General features: G+C 47.4%; 1 protein-coding gene across 2 annotated transcripts in view; it reads left to right on the top strand.

Annotated features, from left to right (window-relative positions):
• Window positions 1–17,208, top strand: part of ERCC1 (ERCC excision repair 1, endonuclease non-catalytic subunit) — a 40,194-nt gene that overhangs the window by 7,734 nt on the left and 15,252 nt on the right. Inside the window, exon 1 of one of the 2 annotated variants that reach the window (XM_090260248.1) lies at window positions 16,918–17,017. The exons of the other annotated variant lie outside the window; for it this stretch is intronic. The gene's annotated coding sequence lies outside the window, so the exon portion shown is untranslated. Of the gene's footprint in view, window positions 1–16,917; window positions 17,018–17,208 lie in introns of those variants that run through there. 2 annotated transcript variants of the gene reach the window in all.

The following is a 17,208-nucleotide window of genomic DNA, read 5'->3' on the forward strand; positions in this document are numbered from 1 at the left end:
AGTCTGCCAAGTCTGGTCCTTCCTGCCTCCTGTCTCTCAAATCTGCCCTCTCCTCCTCCTTCCCTTCTTCCCTAGGTCCAGGCCCCTCCTCTCCCCCTCTCCTTCTCAGTCTACCTCCAGGAGGTAGCCAGAAAGGTGTTACTAAAGCACAAACCCTGTCCCTCCCCCCCTGCTTAGAGCCTGCTATGGCTCCCCAGTGCCCTTGGAGGAATAGTCCAGGCTTCTCACTACAGCCCATGGAGCTCAGTTTGGTCTGGTCCTTGCTGACTTTTTCAGCCTCCAAATTCCTTGTTCCTAAATACGTGATTCTTCTTGCCTTAAAGGATCCTCTAGTTCAATCTCCTTGCCTGGTGGTTGAGTCCCTCAGCCATCCAGACAACATAACAATTGTGCTCCTGGCTGAAACCAGGTGTTCTCTACTGAAGGGAACCTTACCACCTTAAGGGTACTTTCCACTCACAGCCAAGCGCTTTTGCCTGAACCAACATCTATTACACCTGTTCCCTGGGGCCCTACAGGACAGGGCAGTTCCTCTGTCCTCTGATATATCAGAGACTGGAAGATGTTGACAGTGTTGGCTTTAATCTCAGGGAAATGCAGGGTAAGGTCCTTGAGCCTGATTCTTGGACTAGGCACGGGAAAAGTCACAGGATTATCAGAATGGGGAGGTGCTTTAGAGGATTCAAGTACAACTGGGAGGCCTAGGCCCGGAGCAGGGTTCTGGCCGTTTCCACCGCCCGTTGTGGCCAACCACTTACTTACTTGCACGGCAGGAAAGAATCATAATGGAATTGGGATTGGTGAACCAAACAGTGGGTGCCACGCTAGGCCCTGGCTCTGGTGACCCAGAGACCCCAACCTTCCTTACTGCAGACGGGCACCTGGCCCCAGGCTGAACCCCGAAGCTGGTCACGGGATGCGGAAACTGGTCCAGCCCTAGGCCTAAACCCACCCCATCCATCCACAGAAACAAACCAAGAAGTGAGAGCCTCACCCCCAGCCCTCTGCTTGTTGGTTTTGCGACCTCTCCCTGTGACCGCCCCTGCTAGAGGCTGGAATGTGATTGGGCTGTGGGTTGGGAGGGAGAACGGTTAGTAGGCTGGGGGTATGGGGGGCGGGGGGCAGGCCGGAAACGAAGATTAGGATAGGGAATGGAATAATGGTCGGGGGGTGTAATATGGAGGGTGAGGGCCAGGAGTCTGGGAACTAGGGGGGACGGTGGGGAGAGGGGCGGGAGGAAGCAAGGCCGCTGACAGGTTGTGGGATCCGGATTGGGGTCGCAGTTGGGGGCAGCGCGAAAGCCGGGACGGGGTGGGAACAGCAGGGCCCGCCCGAGTCCAGCACCACTACCCCCCCCCCGGCCCCACGCTGCTCCCCTTCCGCTCCCCGGAAGCGCTGAGTCGTCCTGCCTTATCTGGGGGCCGCTATTTTGGGCTCCGCTCGGAGTAAGGCCACTATTTTTAGCAGCACTCGGGTAAAAATGGAGCCGGCGCCGCGCGCGTTCCCGAAGCCGTGCGCGCCCCCTCGCGAGAACTGGGGGGGCCGGCGGGGGGGGCGCGTCTGAGTCACGGCCTCCCGCCGCCCCCTGCACCGCGGGGAACGCGCATCGCTGGCTCCGGACATTCCGCATCCGCTCCAGCCTCCTGGAAGCTAGCGGCGCTCAGAATGTTCCAGGAAGATCGCGACGCGTCCACCCGGGTTCCAGAGGCTGATGGCAGACTTTGGGGCAGCGACATCCCCTGGTGGTCCCCGCGGGGATCGCAGGCAGAAGCTGGGCCACGAGCCCAGTCCCTAACCCCACAACTCCCCACACACCTATTTTCCGAAAGAGGAAATGGAGGCAGGCGGAGGAACTGGTTGGGGCCTTGCAGCCTGAATTGCAAGGTACGACCGTTCAAGCTTCAGCTTGGACACCTCCCTTAATGGAGAACTCACTACCTATCAGAAAACTAAGCACTATTCATTTTTATTAGTAGTATTTATCCCCTCGTTCAACAAATCCTTGTCAAGGGTTGATCGTGTGCTAGGCAGACACAGCAGTGAACTAGACAGACAGCGATGTCTGCCCTTGTGGTGCTCAAGTTCTCATGGGGGAGACACTAAATGCGTAGGATGATTTCAGATTATGATAAGCACTGAGGAGAAAGTAAAATTGGATGATATGTTAAAATAAAAGGGAACTCCGATGGGTGTGGCTCGGTTGGGCGTCCTCCTGCAAAGTGAAATGTGGTGGGTTGATTCTGGTCAGCGCACATGCCTGGGCTGCAGGTTCCATCCCCGTGGGAGAGGGAACTGATGGGTGTTTCTCTTACACATTGATGTTTCTCTCCCTCTATCCCTCTTTCCCCCTCTCTCTAAAAATAAATAAAATCAGAGGATATATATTCTCAATATGCTTTATTGATTATGCTATTACAGTTGTCCCAATTTCTTTTCCCTTTGTTCCCCTCCACCCAGTGACCCCCTACCTCCACTTGTACCCCCACTTAGTCCATGCCCATTGGTTGTGCTTATAGTTCTTCTCAACATCTTCCTGTCTACTCCACTTCCTCCTACTATGCTTCTTAATTCCTGTACCATCTCCCTCCCTTTTCCCCTTCCCCCTCCCCGCTGACATCCCCCCAATATGTTCCCCATACCTATAATTCCTTTCCCACTCTTGTTGCCTACTTAGTTTGCCTTTGTTTCAATTCCTTAGCTTCTGTTGTTGGTTGTTGTGATGCAGTTTTCATTTTAATGTTCATAGTTTTGATCCTCCTTCTCCTAAACAAGTCCCTTTAGCATCTCATATAACAGTGGTTTGGATCTAATGAACTCCTTCAGTTTTACTTTGTCCTGGAAGCACTTTCTCTGCCCTTCTATTCTGAATGACAGCTTCGCTGGATAGAGAAATCATGGTTGTAAGTTCTTGATTTTCATTACTTCGAATATTTCTTGCCAGTCCCTTCTTGCCTGCAGAGATTCTTTTGAGAAATCAGCTGATAGTCTTATTGGGATCCCTTTGTATGTAATTCTCTTCTCTCTTGCTGCTTTTAAGATTCTCTCTTTATCCTTAATTTTTGACATTTTGATTATAATGTGTCTTGGTGTGGTTCTCCCTGGGTCCAGTTGTTTCGGAACTCTCTGTGCTTCCTGGACCTGTACGTCTATTTTCTTCCCCAAGTGAGGGAAGTTCTGCTTCATTGTTTTTTCATATAATCTTTCAATTTCTAGTTCTTCTTCTTCACCTTCTGGCAACCCTATGATTCGGATGTTGGCCTACTTATAGCTGTCCCAGAGGTTTCTGAGCCTCTCCTCATTTTCCTCACTTTTCGTTTCCTCTTTCTGCACTGGTTGACTGTTTGTTCTGTCCCTGTGTTCCGATTTGTTGATTTGATCCCTGGTTTTCTTTCCCTCACCACTTGTTTCGTATGTGTTTTTGTTCATTTCAGCAGGACTAACCTTCGCTCCTTCCCCATCTTGTATAAGATCTGCTGTCAGGTCTGTGGGCATTTTTATAACCAAAGTTCTGAACTGTGCCTCATAAGGATTTCCCATCTGCTGATTCCTTAGATCAGATATTTACTGTCTGGTCATCTGTGTGATTGGGATCTCTATTATAATCTGTGCCATCCTAACACTTTTGTGTTTACCTTTGCTTCCTGGGCAGGGCTGTCACACCTCCTACACTATAGGGCGTGGAGCCCCATGCACTCGTCACTACGGGGTGACCCTTCTCACCACGCTGTGGTATTTTCTGTGGGGGCGGAGGTCCAAGATGGATTCCTGCTGCTCACTCTCTGCTGAGAGACCAGGAGCCTTCTCCTCCGTCCCCACCCCCTCCGAGCCTCATGGTCCAAGGCAATGGGGGTCTGCCTTTCCCCGACATTGGAATCGCAAGTTGACGGGTCTGGTCTGCAGCCAGGGGTGCTCCCAGGCACTTCTCGCCTCCCCTTAAATACAGGTGTCTGTGCTTACCGCTGTCCCGCTGCCATCACCACTGCTGCCATCGCCAGCACAGCTTGACCTCGCCGCCCTGGCTTCGCCCCTCCTACCCATCCGGATGAGCACCACTTCTTTATAACTTCATATGCTGGACTTCCTATTTTCTGGAACTTCTGGTTATTTCTGGTTTTGTGACAGTTGTATTCCTTCTTAGTTGTGGAGGGAGATGGAGTGTGTCAGTCTAGGCCTCCATCTTGGCCGGAAATTCAAGGGGATATTTTGATAAGAGTAGCCAGGGAAGGTCTTTGTCTGAGGAGGTGACTCTTAACTGTAACCTGAATGATGAGATCAGGCATCTACAAAGATCTTCTGGTTTAATTCAATCCCTTCATCCCATTTCACAGATCTGGAGGCAGAAATCTGGACAGGACCCAGTTGGAGACTGGGCTTGCAGACTGGGAGTAGGTTGCATAAGCATCTGCTTTGTGATTGTTCAGCTTCAGGTTGGTCCCATCCTGTTCCAGGAGCTTGTTTCCTTCCGGCACACGAGTATAGGTACCATTCATCCTTAGTAGTAGAAATATTGATTACTATTTTTAAAATAATGGCTAGCCCCAACTGGATAGCTCACTTGGTTAGAGCATCGTCCCTGTACACCAAGGTTATGGATTTGATCTCTGTGCACAAACAAAAAGCAACCAATGAATGCAAAAAATCAGTGGAACAACAAATCGATGTTTCTCTCTTTCCCTCCAAAATCAATCAATAAAAATGTAATAATGGCTACCATTTATCTAGCACCTACTCTTGGCAGAGCAGTCTGCTGAATGCTTCACCTGCCTGTTTTACCGAACCCTCACCCTAAACCTACGGGATGAGGTACTGTTTCCATGCACCACTAACAGATGAGGAAACCTGTTTCCCCACCTTCCTTCCCTCTCAGCCTCGGGGAAGGGAGGGGAACAGGACCTGAGCCCAGCCAATCGGAGCATTCCATTTCTCCTGATAGAACCATTGGGCAGGACCTTGGGTCCCCTGGAGCTACTAGGAGGGTAAGGCATGAGCACAGAGCTGCTGGCGTCATCTTTGCTACCTTAAGGAAAGTCTTCCTGAGGGAAGAGAAAAAAAAACAACCCATGTATATATGGAACCCAGAGATTGAACAGTGACTTCATAATATCTTTGAGTTCCTGGATCAAGCTAGGACTGAAGCTGGAAATTTTACTCCTTGACCTTTTTTTATTTTTAATCCTCCCCTGAGGACATGTTTTCATTGCTTTTAGAGAGAGAGCGAATATCAACGTGAGAGAGAAACATCAATTGGCTGCCTCCTGTATGCGCCTGGACCAGGGATTGAACCTGAAATTTAGGTATGGTCCCTGACTGGGAATTGAACCCTCAACCTTTCTGTTACAGGACAATGCTCCAACTGACGGAGCCACACTGGCCAGGGCTCCTTGATTCTTTTTTTTTTTTTTTTTTTTTAAATGTTTGACAATACATTTCCCTAAACAAGTTTGCACTGGAAGCTGAGAGGCTACTTATTAATTCACTTTCCTCTGCAACCCTCCCTAGAAACTTGGTCCAGACACTTTCCACTGCCCCTAGACCTTGAGAAAGGGTCACTGTACCCCTTGAAGACCCCGTTCGCCCCCAACTGGGCAGGCACTCCTCTGTGCGGATGTGCTCATCGCTGTGTCCCCAGGCACAGGCTGGATAAGGACCTGGGCACCCAGGCTGCTCTCCTGGGCGGGGCCCCTTTCCACAGTCATCACTGGCTGGGGGTCAGGTTACCCTACTGTACCCTCCGCTTTCTCCCACTGTCAGGATTTCCACACTGTCTGAGCTCCAAAGGCCTCCCAATCTCCACCGCACTCTTCTGCACTCTGCACCCAAGTGTCTAGCAGATCTTGAATGCCTCCCTCTGGCTGTTCCACGGGATTTCACCCTGACATCAGCAACTTCCTGTGCCTCCTCCTCTGGGCTCAGGCCTCCTCTGGGCTCAGGCATAGTACCCCACTGATGTTGTCTCCTGGACCAGAGACCTGGGCCTCAGCTTGGATGTTTTTGTTTTTTCAAGATTTTATTTATTTTTAGAGAGAAGGGAAGGGAGGGAGAAAGGAGGGAAACATCAATGTACGAGAGATATATCCATCATTTGCGTCTCAGAGGCCCTCAACTGCCAGCAACCCAGGCATGTGCCCTGACTGGGAATCGAACCCGCGACCCCTTGGTTTGAGCCGGCACTCAACCCACTGAGCCACACCAGCGAAGGCTAGAGGCCACCCTTTTGACCTGCATATCAGTCATCCTACTCGAACGTGCTTCTCGCGTGGATTGTTCCAGAACATCACAGGAAATCCCGAAGTCCATGGCTCCAGGACAAATGGCACCCCCGCACCTGATGTCCTCCCAGAGGGAGAACACCCTGATAGCAAATTCCACGGACCAGGGCTGTCCACGAGAAACATGATAACAGCCACGCGTCTAAGTTCAAATGCTGTAGTAGCTACACTAAAAAATAAAAATAAATTTAAAAAAAAGGAAAAATGAAACAGGTGAAAATAATTTTGTTCCTGTATTTTATTCAACCAGAAATGCAAAACATTATTTTACCATGTCCTCAGAATCAGCAATTATGAGCTATTTTACGTTTTTTTTTATCGCACCAAGTCTTTGAAATCCGGTGTGCATTTTTCACTCACGGCACATCTCGGTTTGGACCAGTCACATTTTAAGCGCTGAAGAGCCTCCAGTGGCGAGTGGCCCGGCGATCTGGGAGTGTGTGTTCCTCAAATTCCAGATTTAATAAGTGACAGTGTGCCTCTGGGAGACAGCATGGCTCACCATCAAGACCCTAGACTCTCCGGACTGCAGGCTTCAAATACAGCTCTGGGGCTTCCAAGCCTCAATCCAGCCTCTGTGCATCTTAGTTTATTCCTCTATAAAAGAAGGAGGCACCAACAAGACCTCATAGCATATTTTCTGGTGGGCAAATAAAGTCATAGATATTAAACATTTAGAACAGGATCTAGCTAGTGCCTTAAGTATGAGTGTTGGCTTTTATTATTATTTGGAGTTTTGTGAAAGAGAAAACCTCTTAAATTAACAGTTGAAGAACGAAAAACTGCCTTCAAGACTTCCCATCCTCAAAGTGGAGATCCGGGAGAGCGTGGGAGCATGCACAGCCCCTAAAACCACGTGGAAACGAATAGACCACGCTGGCTGCTGGAGGCGGGAGCTCCGACGTTCCGCGCTCGAACCTGGAACCGGCATGGGCCATCGCAAGCTTCGGACCCTTCCCAGTCTAAAGTCTGCCATACTTTACTGCTCTCGTGCTTCTGCTTTGATCTGTGTAGTGCGTTGAACGGCACGCCCCTCCCCTTCCAGGATATGTCACCCAAGACCTGTGAATGGAAGCTGATTTGGAAAAAGCGTCTTTGCGGACGTAATTAAGGTAAGGATCTCGAGATGAGATCTAGATTATCCGAGTGGGCCTCCTAAACCCATTGGTAAGTGTCCTTACACAGGAAAGGCAGAGGGTGATTGGGCACACAGGAGAAGGCCCCCTGAATGCAGAGGAACGGGTGGGATTAATGAAGAGGCAGGCAGGATCCTCCCCTGGAACCTTCGTGGCCCTGCTGACACCCTGATTTCGGATTTCCGGCCTCCAGAACTGTGAGAGAATACATTGCTGCTGTTTTAAGCCACCAGGTTTTGTGGTAATTTGTTACGACAGTCACAGGAAACGAATATAATCTATTTGGAGGCCTGTCTCCTCCACCCCGGAGGCTGAGTTTCGGTGCCTTTCAGATGCCTTATCAACAGGAGGAAACAGTCTTGGAAAGAAGGCAGAGGCGAAACCAGAACTCAGGCCCCCAGAAGCTCATCGGAGGTCCAGGAGACACTGTGGAAACCTGCAGGATACTTGCCCATTAAAATAATATAGAATGACAGCCCTGGCCAGGTAGGTCAGGTGGCTGGAGAGTAGTCAGAAACACCAAAGGGTTGCGTGTTCATCTCTGATCAAGGGCCAGTGGAGGAGGCAACAGATTGATGTTCTTCTCTCACATCAATGTTTGTCTCTCCCCCTCTCTTCTTCTTTCTCTAAAAAAATAAAAATAAAAAAACAAAAAAAATCCACTAGCCATAGCTGGTGTGGTTCAGTGGATTGAGTGCCAGTCTGAGAAGTGAAAGGTCGTCGGTTCAATTCCCAGTCAGGGCACGTGCCTGGGTTGTGGGCCAGGTCCCCAGCTGGGAGCGTGTGAGAGGCAACTGATAGATGTATCTCTCACACATCGATAGTTCTCTCCCTCTCTTTCTCCCTCCCTTCTCCTCTCTCTCTAAAAATAAATAAATAAAAATAGTTAAATATATCCTCCAGTGAGGATTAAAAAAAAGAGCAACTGAACAGTTATGGGTTTGTCTGGCCTGTGCTGGGCTTGTTTTTTCAAAATAAAAGATTCTTTTCTTGAAGAAAAGAAAAATAGAATGCTTATTGAGTTTTATTTTAAGGCAATGGTTGAGAACACAAGCTTTGTCTGGAGTCCTGGTCTGGTTTCTTACTTGGTGTGTGGCCTTGGGCAAGAGACTAACTTCTATGTGTTTCAGTTTCCCCTTCTATAAAATGGGGATAAGGAGATAAGTTATCTCAAAAAGTTGTGATGTGGAATATATGAGAAGTGATCAACTTTACCATTTCACATAGTCCTGGAAGTCTTTGCAAATGCTATAAGACAAGAAAAATAAATGGCATATAAACATCAGAAGGCAAGAGATAAAACTGCCATTTGGATCATTTTCAGGGAAAACCTAAGAGAATCAACAAACTATTTTAATATGAAAATTTGGCCATATTGCCTGTTAGGGAGTCAACCAACAAGACTTAATAGCATTAATCAAGTGTAAATTATTATTATTATTAATTTATTTATTACTTATTTATTTTTAGAGAGAGGGGAAAGGAGAAAGAGAGGGAGAGAAACATTACTGTGTGGTTGCCTCTCACTCGCGCCCCCAACTGGGGACCTGACGTGCAACCTAGTCATGTGCCCCGACTGGGAATCGAACCAGCGGCACTTGGCTTGCAGGCCAACGCTCAATCCACTGAGCCACAGCAGCCAGGGTTAAGTGTAAATTATAATAGAAATAAAATAATGGGTTAATAAGCTAGAAAAGTACCATCTGCATGTACACTGGTGGCTCTCAGATTTCTATCTTGAGCCCAGAGCTCCCTCCTGCCTACCTGACATTCCCACTGCAATGTCTCAAATGTGTCCCCAACCCTAGGAGGCTCCATCAGAATTTTCAGCCTTCTTCCCCAATCTGCTCTTCTGATTCATGTTACTGTCAGTCCCTCAAACCTAAGCATTCTTCTAGACTCCCCATCACCCCAGTCCATCTGATCTTCCCTAGAGGACAATTGCAGTCTCTTCCTCCCTGGGATTCCTGCTTCCATCCTTGCTCCCCTACCATCCATTCTCCCCTCAGAATAAAGTCCCAAATATTTACCTCATCTTCATTTCTTGCCACTCTCTCTCTCACCCCCCCATGTTCCAGCTACACAAGGCTCCTTATATTTCTCTAACTCACTTAGAAATTTCCAACCACAGGGCCTTTGCACAAACTGTTCCTGCTGCCTCCAGTTATCTTTTACATCTCTTCTTAAATGCTCCTTTGACAGAGAAGATGCTCCTGCCTTCCCATTCCCCACCTCCAGTTAAAATTATGCCTCCACATTCTTGTTCTTCATGTCAATTGTCAAGTTTATATGATTATTAATTAGTTCAATGATTCTTAAACTTTTTGGTCACAGGGTCTCTTATGCTCTTCAAAATTATTGAGCCTTGGCTGGTGTGGCTTAGTGGATTGAGTGCCGGCCTGCAAACTGAAGGGTCGCTGGTTCGATTCCCAGTCAGGGCACATGCTTGGGTTGTGGGCCAGGTCCCCAGCTGGGGGCATGCAAGAGGCAACCAGTCTATGTATCTCTCTCACATTGATGTTTCTCTCACTCTCTTTCTCCCTCCCTTCCCCTCACACTAAAAATAAATAAATAAAAATCTTTAAAAAAATTATTGAGGACCTCAAAGAGTTTTGTTGATGTGGATTATATCTATCAGTATTCACTGTATTGGAAATGAAAGCTAATATAGTTCAGAAATATTTGCTTCATTTAAAAATAATAAAAACCTAATTTCATGCTAATATAAATCATATAGTTTTAATTAAAAACCATATTTTCCAGAACAAAAAAATTAGTAATTTAATTACTAAATAAAAACATTTTTTTGTATTACTTTAATGTCTGGCTCAACAGAAGGCAACTGGGTCCTCATGTCCGCTCTGTGTTTGGTCTATTGTGATATTGTGCAGGCTGCATTGTACACTCAAGAAAGAGCAAGAGCGAAAAAGGCAGGTAAGTGTCTTAATATTATTATAATAATCATTTTGACCTCATGGACCTGTCGGAGTGCTGGGGACCCCACTAGGGTTCTGTGGACCGTACTTTGATAATCCCCCCTTAGCTTTATGTTCTCTAGAGCCTAGAGGCAATATCCTGGGAACTGAATACTTTTGGGGCCAGGTGACCTAGTTCAAGAGACAGCTGTGACTACTAGCAAAGTGACCTCAGATATTCTCTGAGTCTCAGTTGCTGCCTCTCTAACATGGGAATGATGATTTGAAAGTAATAAAAGCACCTCCCTCCAGTAGTGACTCTCAGAATCACTACTGGCATCTTGGGAAACATTTTCTTTCTCTCTTTCTCTTTATTTTTTTTCAGTTATTTAAAAAGAAGATTTTATTTATTTATTTTTAGAGAGATGGGAAGGGAGGGAGGAAGAGAGGAGGAGAAACATTGATGTGTGAGAGATACATCAGTCGCTTGTCACACGCCCCCAACTGGGGACCTGGCCTGTCACCCAGTCATGTGCCCTGACTGGGAATCGAACCGGTGACATTTCTGTTTGATCCACTGAGCCACACCAGCCAAGGCAACATCATTTTCTTTTACTACCAACACTTTTTATTCATGCAATTAATTTCTCCAGAGACCTGTCTTGTGCTGGGCAGTGATGGGGACATGGTGATGACAGAGAAAGTCCTGGCTCTGCGCTCATGAGGTTCTCAGTCCAGTGGGTCACAGAGTTTTCTTTTATGAGGGATTGCCCTTTGTACCAGGTCCCTGGAGAGCATGAGTTCTTAAGACTGAGTAGACAGGGAAGGGCATTCTAGAGAGTGGGAACAGCATGCAAGGAACTATGACAAGTGGAGAGGGGGGACATGCTCTGGCCTGGCGACTGGCCAGATTATTGTACCCATTCCTTTGCTCCCCAAGACACCTCTATCCTGTTGCTGGTGATATCTAGGTGTGTCTGTTTAGTTAATTTCCTCCTTGTCAACCTCTGTTCTTGTGTAAATTAGTTCCTAGAGTCTGGGCTCTTTGTAGGAAGTCCCACCTCCAATCTAACCTGAGTCTCTCGTGCTGCAGATCTTCTTTTGCTCTATATTCATCTACACTGGTGACCGGTAGAAATTTGGGCCATTCCAGCAGAAGAGGTGCCGGGGAGGGCGCGGGGTCGGGGCCAGGCGCTCTACTGCCCCTCATCCGGGGGGGCTGTTGCTCGGGTCCGGGTGAGTCAGCCCCCGCAGCTTCCGCGTCATCCCAGCCTCTACTCCGCGCTATTTCGGTCTCCAGGCGCTATAAATAGAGGCTCATGGATCGGAGCCGCGGCCCTGGCTCGTCCCCCCCACCCCCACCCCGCCGTGTCTTCAGCCCCGCAGTGATCGCCCGGCCGCGCGTCACCGCGGCTAAGTTTAGAGGCGGGAGGGGACACCGACCCGGTCACTGCGTCCCTGGGCCGCGGCCCCGCTTCCAGAGCCTTCGTTTCGGTGTCTCTCTGTCCCCGGGCCAGAGACTCTTGGACGGAATTAGGAGCGGAGGTTCCCATGTTCTCCATCCGCACAGCACCCCTACCGGGCGCAGAGAAAACTCCAAGTTCGGACTAGGGGAAGGTTTGGGAGTGGAGCAGGGGCCGGACTCAGGAGTCGCGGAGGAACTTGGGTTGCAGCTGGTAGCTGGAGGATTCGAAATCTAAACCCTAGGAACCGGGAAGTCTCGAACCCGGAATTCAAAAGCTCAATTTGAGAATCAAATGTAGAAATCAAACTTGTAAATAGTGTTAAACCGAGGGCAACTACCCCCTACCGATAACTAATGTAAACAGATTCAGAGTCACAACTGCACACAGCGAGGTCTTTGCCTCATTTCTGCGAAACAAAAACGAGTCGCGACAAGCGAAGCACGCTGCTTTTTTGGTACTCTGGTCCCCTGTAGTTCCTGGAGGAGCAGCTGTCGATGGCCCCCATACCACCAATCCTCTTGTGGGTCGCCATCGCCCCCTGGCGGAACAGGCATGAGTTGCAGGTTTGTTTGGCAGTTCATTCCCCAACGAGGGAAACTGAGTCCCGCACAGGTTGTACGCCCAGAAACACTCTCCGCCCTCAGATTCAAAGACACGTTTCAATGGTCTTTTTCTGTGTCTCTGGAGCTCAGTTCCCTCATTTTTCAAGTGAACTAACGACACCTAAGAGGAGGGTCATTGTGAGGCCTTAGCTCATTATGAAGTGCTCAATATATAACAGCCCCCCACTCGGAGGGCAGAGTGGATCTTCCAAGGCCCCCAGTGAATGACTAAAAGGTGGATAGTACCCGACCCTATATATAGTATGTTTTTTTTTCCTATACATGCCCTATGATAAAGTTTAATTTATAAATGGGGCGCCGCAAGAGATTAACACTAACAGCTAATGAAATAGAACTATAACAATATACTGTAATAAGAGTTATGTGACTGTGGTTTCTGTCTCTGTCTCTCAAGATAGGTTATTGCACTGGACTCTTTCACTTAGAGGGAGCACAATTTGGCATTCCTTTGGCATTTCCGAATTGCCAGCGTCACTACTCTTTATTAAGTAAAGTCAGGGTGACTTGAACCCATGCACTGGGATAAATCACAGTCGATCTGATAACAGAGCCGCTACTAAGTGACTAAGGGGCGGAGAGCGTTTACAACGTGGACACGCTGGACAAAGGGATGATTCACGTCCGGGCGGGACTGAGCCGGACGGGTGCAAGATTTTATCATGCTACTCAGAACAGTGCACAATTTAAAACTTATAAATTGTTCATTTCTGGAATTTTCCATTTAACATTTCAGACCGCAGTGGAATGCAGGTAACTGAAACTACAAAAAGTAAAACCGTAGTTAGGGGGAAACTGTTGTGTGTCGATGGTAATCTAGTTGATGACAATATTTATAACTTATAGAGCCCTCCTTCCTGTGACTGCGTGGCCCCCTCCCTCCTCACCTGCTCTTCAAAGCACTGTATTTTATTTTCTTCATAGCATGTATGGCTGTCTGAAATTCATTTGTATGTTTCCTTCTTATGGTTTATGATCCCCGTGAGAGTGTCAGCTCCACAGGGCAGGGACCTGGTTTGATTTGCTCGTAAAGTGCCTGGCACATAGTAGGTGCTCAATACATAATTATTCAAGGAATGAGTGAACCAGTCCATCTCAAGACAGGTCTGTGTGGTCTTTTTTTTAAAAGAGACTTCATTTAGAAGGGAAAGGAGGGAGAAAGAGAGGGAGAGGAACATCGATGTGAGAGAGAAACATAGATCAGTTGCCTCTCCCGTACCCCCAAGTGGGGACCTGGCCCACAACCTCAGCATTGAGCTGGCAACCTTTTGGTTCGCAAGCTGGTGCTCAGTCCACTGAGCCACATCAGCCAGGGCACGTCTCTGTGGCCTTATTGAATCCTCACCACCTCAGCGATTACACACAGGGAAACTGAGGCTCCCAGTGGTGAAGTCGCTTGCCTTGTGTCCTTTATTCCTTCAGATAACACCCAGATTGGTAGCTTCTTCTGGGTGCCAGGCCCTGTGTAGGGGCCCTGTGCTACAGCAGCCACTTTGACAGCTCCCAGCTGCCCAGGACTTGGTCAGGGCTATTTTATTTCTATGACAAACCCAAATAGAGCACTATGCCAAGTACAGTTTTAGGCACTTTACACGTAACTCATTCAATTCTTGTAATAATTATGCTATTATTATCCCCATTTTACAGTTGAGGAAATGGCACACACGGGAGCTGAGTTGCTGGTATGAGGTCACACTGCTAGTAAGTCACCCTGGGGAAAATTACACCCAGTGATGACACTGCTTAGAAAAGGAAGGAGAATCGGGGGATGGGAGACTTCTCATCAGCAACCCAGAAGTCAGGGAGCTGAAGGACCAATATCTTCTAATTTTGCAAAAAGAATTACTAGAAACACAGAATTTGAGATTTCAGATTTCAGTTGTGAGGGTGAAATAAAGATATTTTCAGATGAGCAAGACTCAGAGAGGCCCTGGCAGGGTAGCTCAGTGGGTTAGAGCATTCTCCTGATACATCAAGGTTGCAGGTTTGATTCCCGGTCAGAGCACACACAAGAATCAACCAATGAATGCATCAATGAGTGGAACAACAGATGGATGTTTCTTTCTCTCCCTCTCCTGTCCTCTTTCCTTTCTCTCTAAAACCAATAAATTAAAAACACAAATTTAAAAAAGACTCAGAGAGTTACTATCTATAATGGTCTGTGAAAGAATAGAATGTACTCTAGCGTGAAGTCAATTGAATTCAGAGGGAAGAAGGTTATAAAAAGTAACAGAATCCTTACGGGTTGAATTGTGCCCCCTCGCATAGATATATTGAAGTCCTAACCTTACGATGTGACTTTATTTGGAAATAAGACCTTTACGGAGATAATCAAGTTGACATGAGGTCATTAGGGTGGGCCCTCATCCAGTATGACTGATATACTTGTAAAACAGGGAAATTTGGACACAGACAGATACACACAGAGGAAGATGAAGTGAAGAGACGAAGATCGCCATCTACAAGCCAAACCTGAGGCTACCAGAAGCTGGGAGAAAGGCCTGGAACAGAGCCTTCCTAGTGCAGCCAGAGAGGACATGATCCTGCCAACACGTTGATGTTGGACTTCTAGCCACCAGAACTGTGGGACAATACATTTTTGTTGTTTAAGCCACCCAGTTTTTAGTACTTTGTTACAGCAGTCCAAAGGAACTAATACAAGAAAAGCAAACCATGAATCAATTGTATAAGTAAAGTTAATTAGGAAAATCTTTTACATTAGGCTCCTAACAAAAGGTAGGATCAGTGGATCTGAAAAAGATGTCAGTCTTCTTGTAATTCATCCATCAATTCAACGCAATTCCAATCTCAATGCCAATAGGACTTTTCATGGATCTAGAAGAGCAGCTGCTGAAATCCATCAAGGGAAAATGTACAAGAATGGTAAAGACAGATTTGAAAACTGAACAGAGGGGGAACTTGCCTGATGTAATAGCAAAACATATCAAAATAAAATAATTAAACAATCTGGCATGGAGGCAAAAAACAGATACAGAACTCAATGAAACACAATAGAAATGGCAGAAATATACCTGTGTATGTGTGTGTATATATATATATATATATATATATATATATATATATATATATATGGAAATTTGGTACAAGGTCAAGATGGAATGTTAAAACTGGGCAAAGGACTGACTTTTAAAATAAATGATGTTAGGGCAATTGCCTACATCCATTATAAATTCTGCCTTAGCACATTTTCTAATGTCTCATATGTATTAAAGCCAAAATCAAAACTAGGGAAGTCTTTTTTTTTTAAAGTTTTTTTAAAAGGCTTTATTTATTTATTTTTAGAGAGAGGGAAAGGGAGAGAAAAAGAGAGGGAGAGAAACATCAATGTGTGTTTGCCTTTCGTGTGCCCCCAACTGGGGATGTGGCCCGCAACCCAGGTATGTGCTCTGTGTGGGAATCCAAATGGTGACCCTTTGGTTCACAGGCTGGTGCTCAATCCACTGAGCCACACCAGCCAGGGTGAAAACTAGGCAAGTCTTAAAAGAAATGATAGAATATATTTATGACCTTGGGGTATGGCAGGTCTCTTAAACAACACACCAAAAGCAAAAGTCAGGATAGAATAGATTGATTAATAGGTATGAATCAACACTATTCATTTCTGTGTGACAAAATAAATAAACAGTTAAAATGCAAAGTACAAACTACAAGGAAATATTTGGAAGTTATGTAACTAAGAGAATCGGAAACCATAAAGTACTCCTACAAATTAATAGTAATAAAAAAAAGGCACACAACCCCATTTAAAAAATGGGCAAAGGATATGAGCAAGCAATTCACAACAGACAAAATATATAAGGCCGATAAACTCATAAAAGCACGTTCTCTCTCCTCAGTAATCAGAGTTGCAAGTTAGAACAGCGTGATACTATTCTTTCAGGAAATGACTAATACTAACTCATCAACCAGGTCTTTCTGCTCAGATGTCCCTTCCTCCAGAAAGCCTTTTCTGACCCTCTGGCTGGATTGTTTCTCCCCCGCAACACACACCCACACACACCCTCCCTGCCACGGCCCACTGAGATCTCCTGTCCCAGCTCTGCCCACTCTGGGTCGTCACTGGAACCTAGTCTGTCTTTCCCACTGGACTGCGCGCTCCAGGAGGGTACCGCGGGGCTACCATTAGTCACCTGTGTGTCACTAACGCTGCCGGGCTCACAGGGCGCTTGGGGGTATATGTGTGGAATAAAAGAATAAATGAGGAAACTGAGACCAAGTCAATGACAGAGTTGGGACTCAAATCCAAGGCTGCACAGAGAGAAGGGACGTAGTTTGAGCTCCCACCACCTCTTCTTCACCGAACCCCGTCCTGAGTCCAAGTACACAATAGGCGCTCAATCACGGCTTTGAAATTGAACTGCTAGGCAACCAGAGACGCTCAGGCGCAAAGACCAATGGCTCTCTGCACAGAAACCTCCGCAGTCCTCCACGACCATAGAGCTGAGCGGGGGGAGCTCTCTGGGGAACGGTGAGGGCGGGCTCGAGGGCTAGAGAGGCCGGAAGTGCAGCGCGCCTAGGGCCGCGCTGGCCGCGCCGGCGGCGACACTGATTTCCCCCTGGGTCTTTACCGTGCCGCTCAGAGACCGGGAGGTGAGTCCTCCCAGGACCGGGGCTGCGTTGCCAGAGCGAGGAGGGCTGTGGCGGGGAAGGGGCAGGGGTGGAGGGGTGGAAAGCACCGGTGGCAATTGGCAACCGGGGAAGCTAATCAATAGTTGCGGTGGCAGAGATGGACTAGAGAGAACGGGGGGCGAGCGCACAGGTGCGAGCACGGGGGCGGGGCG

The sequence above is a fragment of the Furipterus horrens genome, unplaced genomic scaffold (genome assembly GCF_987537825.1).
Source record: "Furipterus horrens unplaced genomic scaffold, mFurHor1.1.pri manual_scaffold_13, whole genome shotgun sequence".
Classification (NCBI taxonomy): domain Eukaryota; kingdom Metazoa; phylum Chordata; class Mammalia; order Chiroptera; family Furipteridae; genus Furipterus; species Furipterus horrens.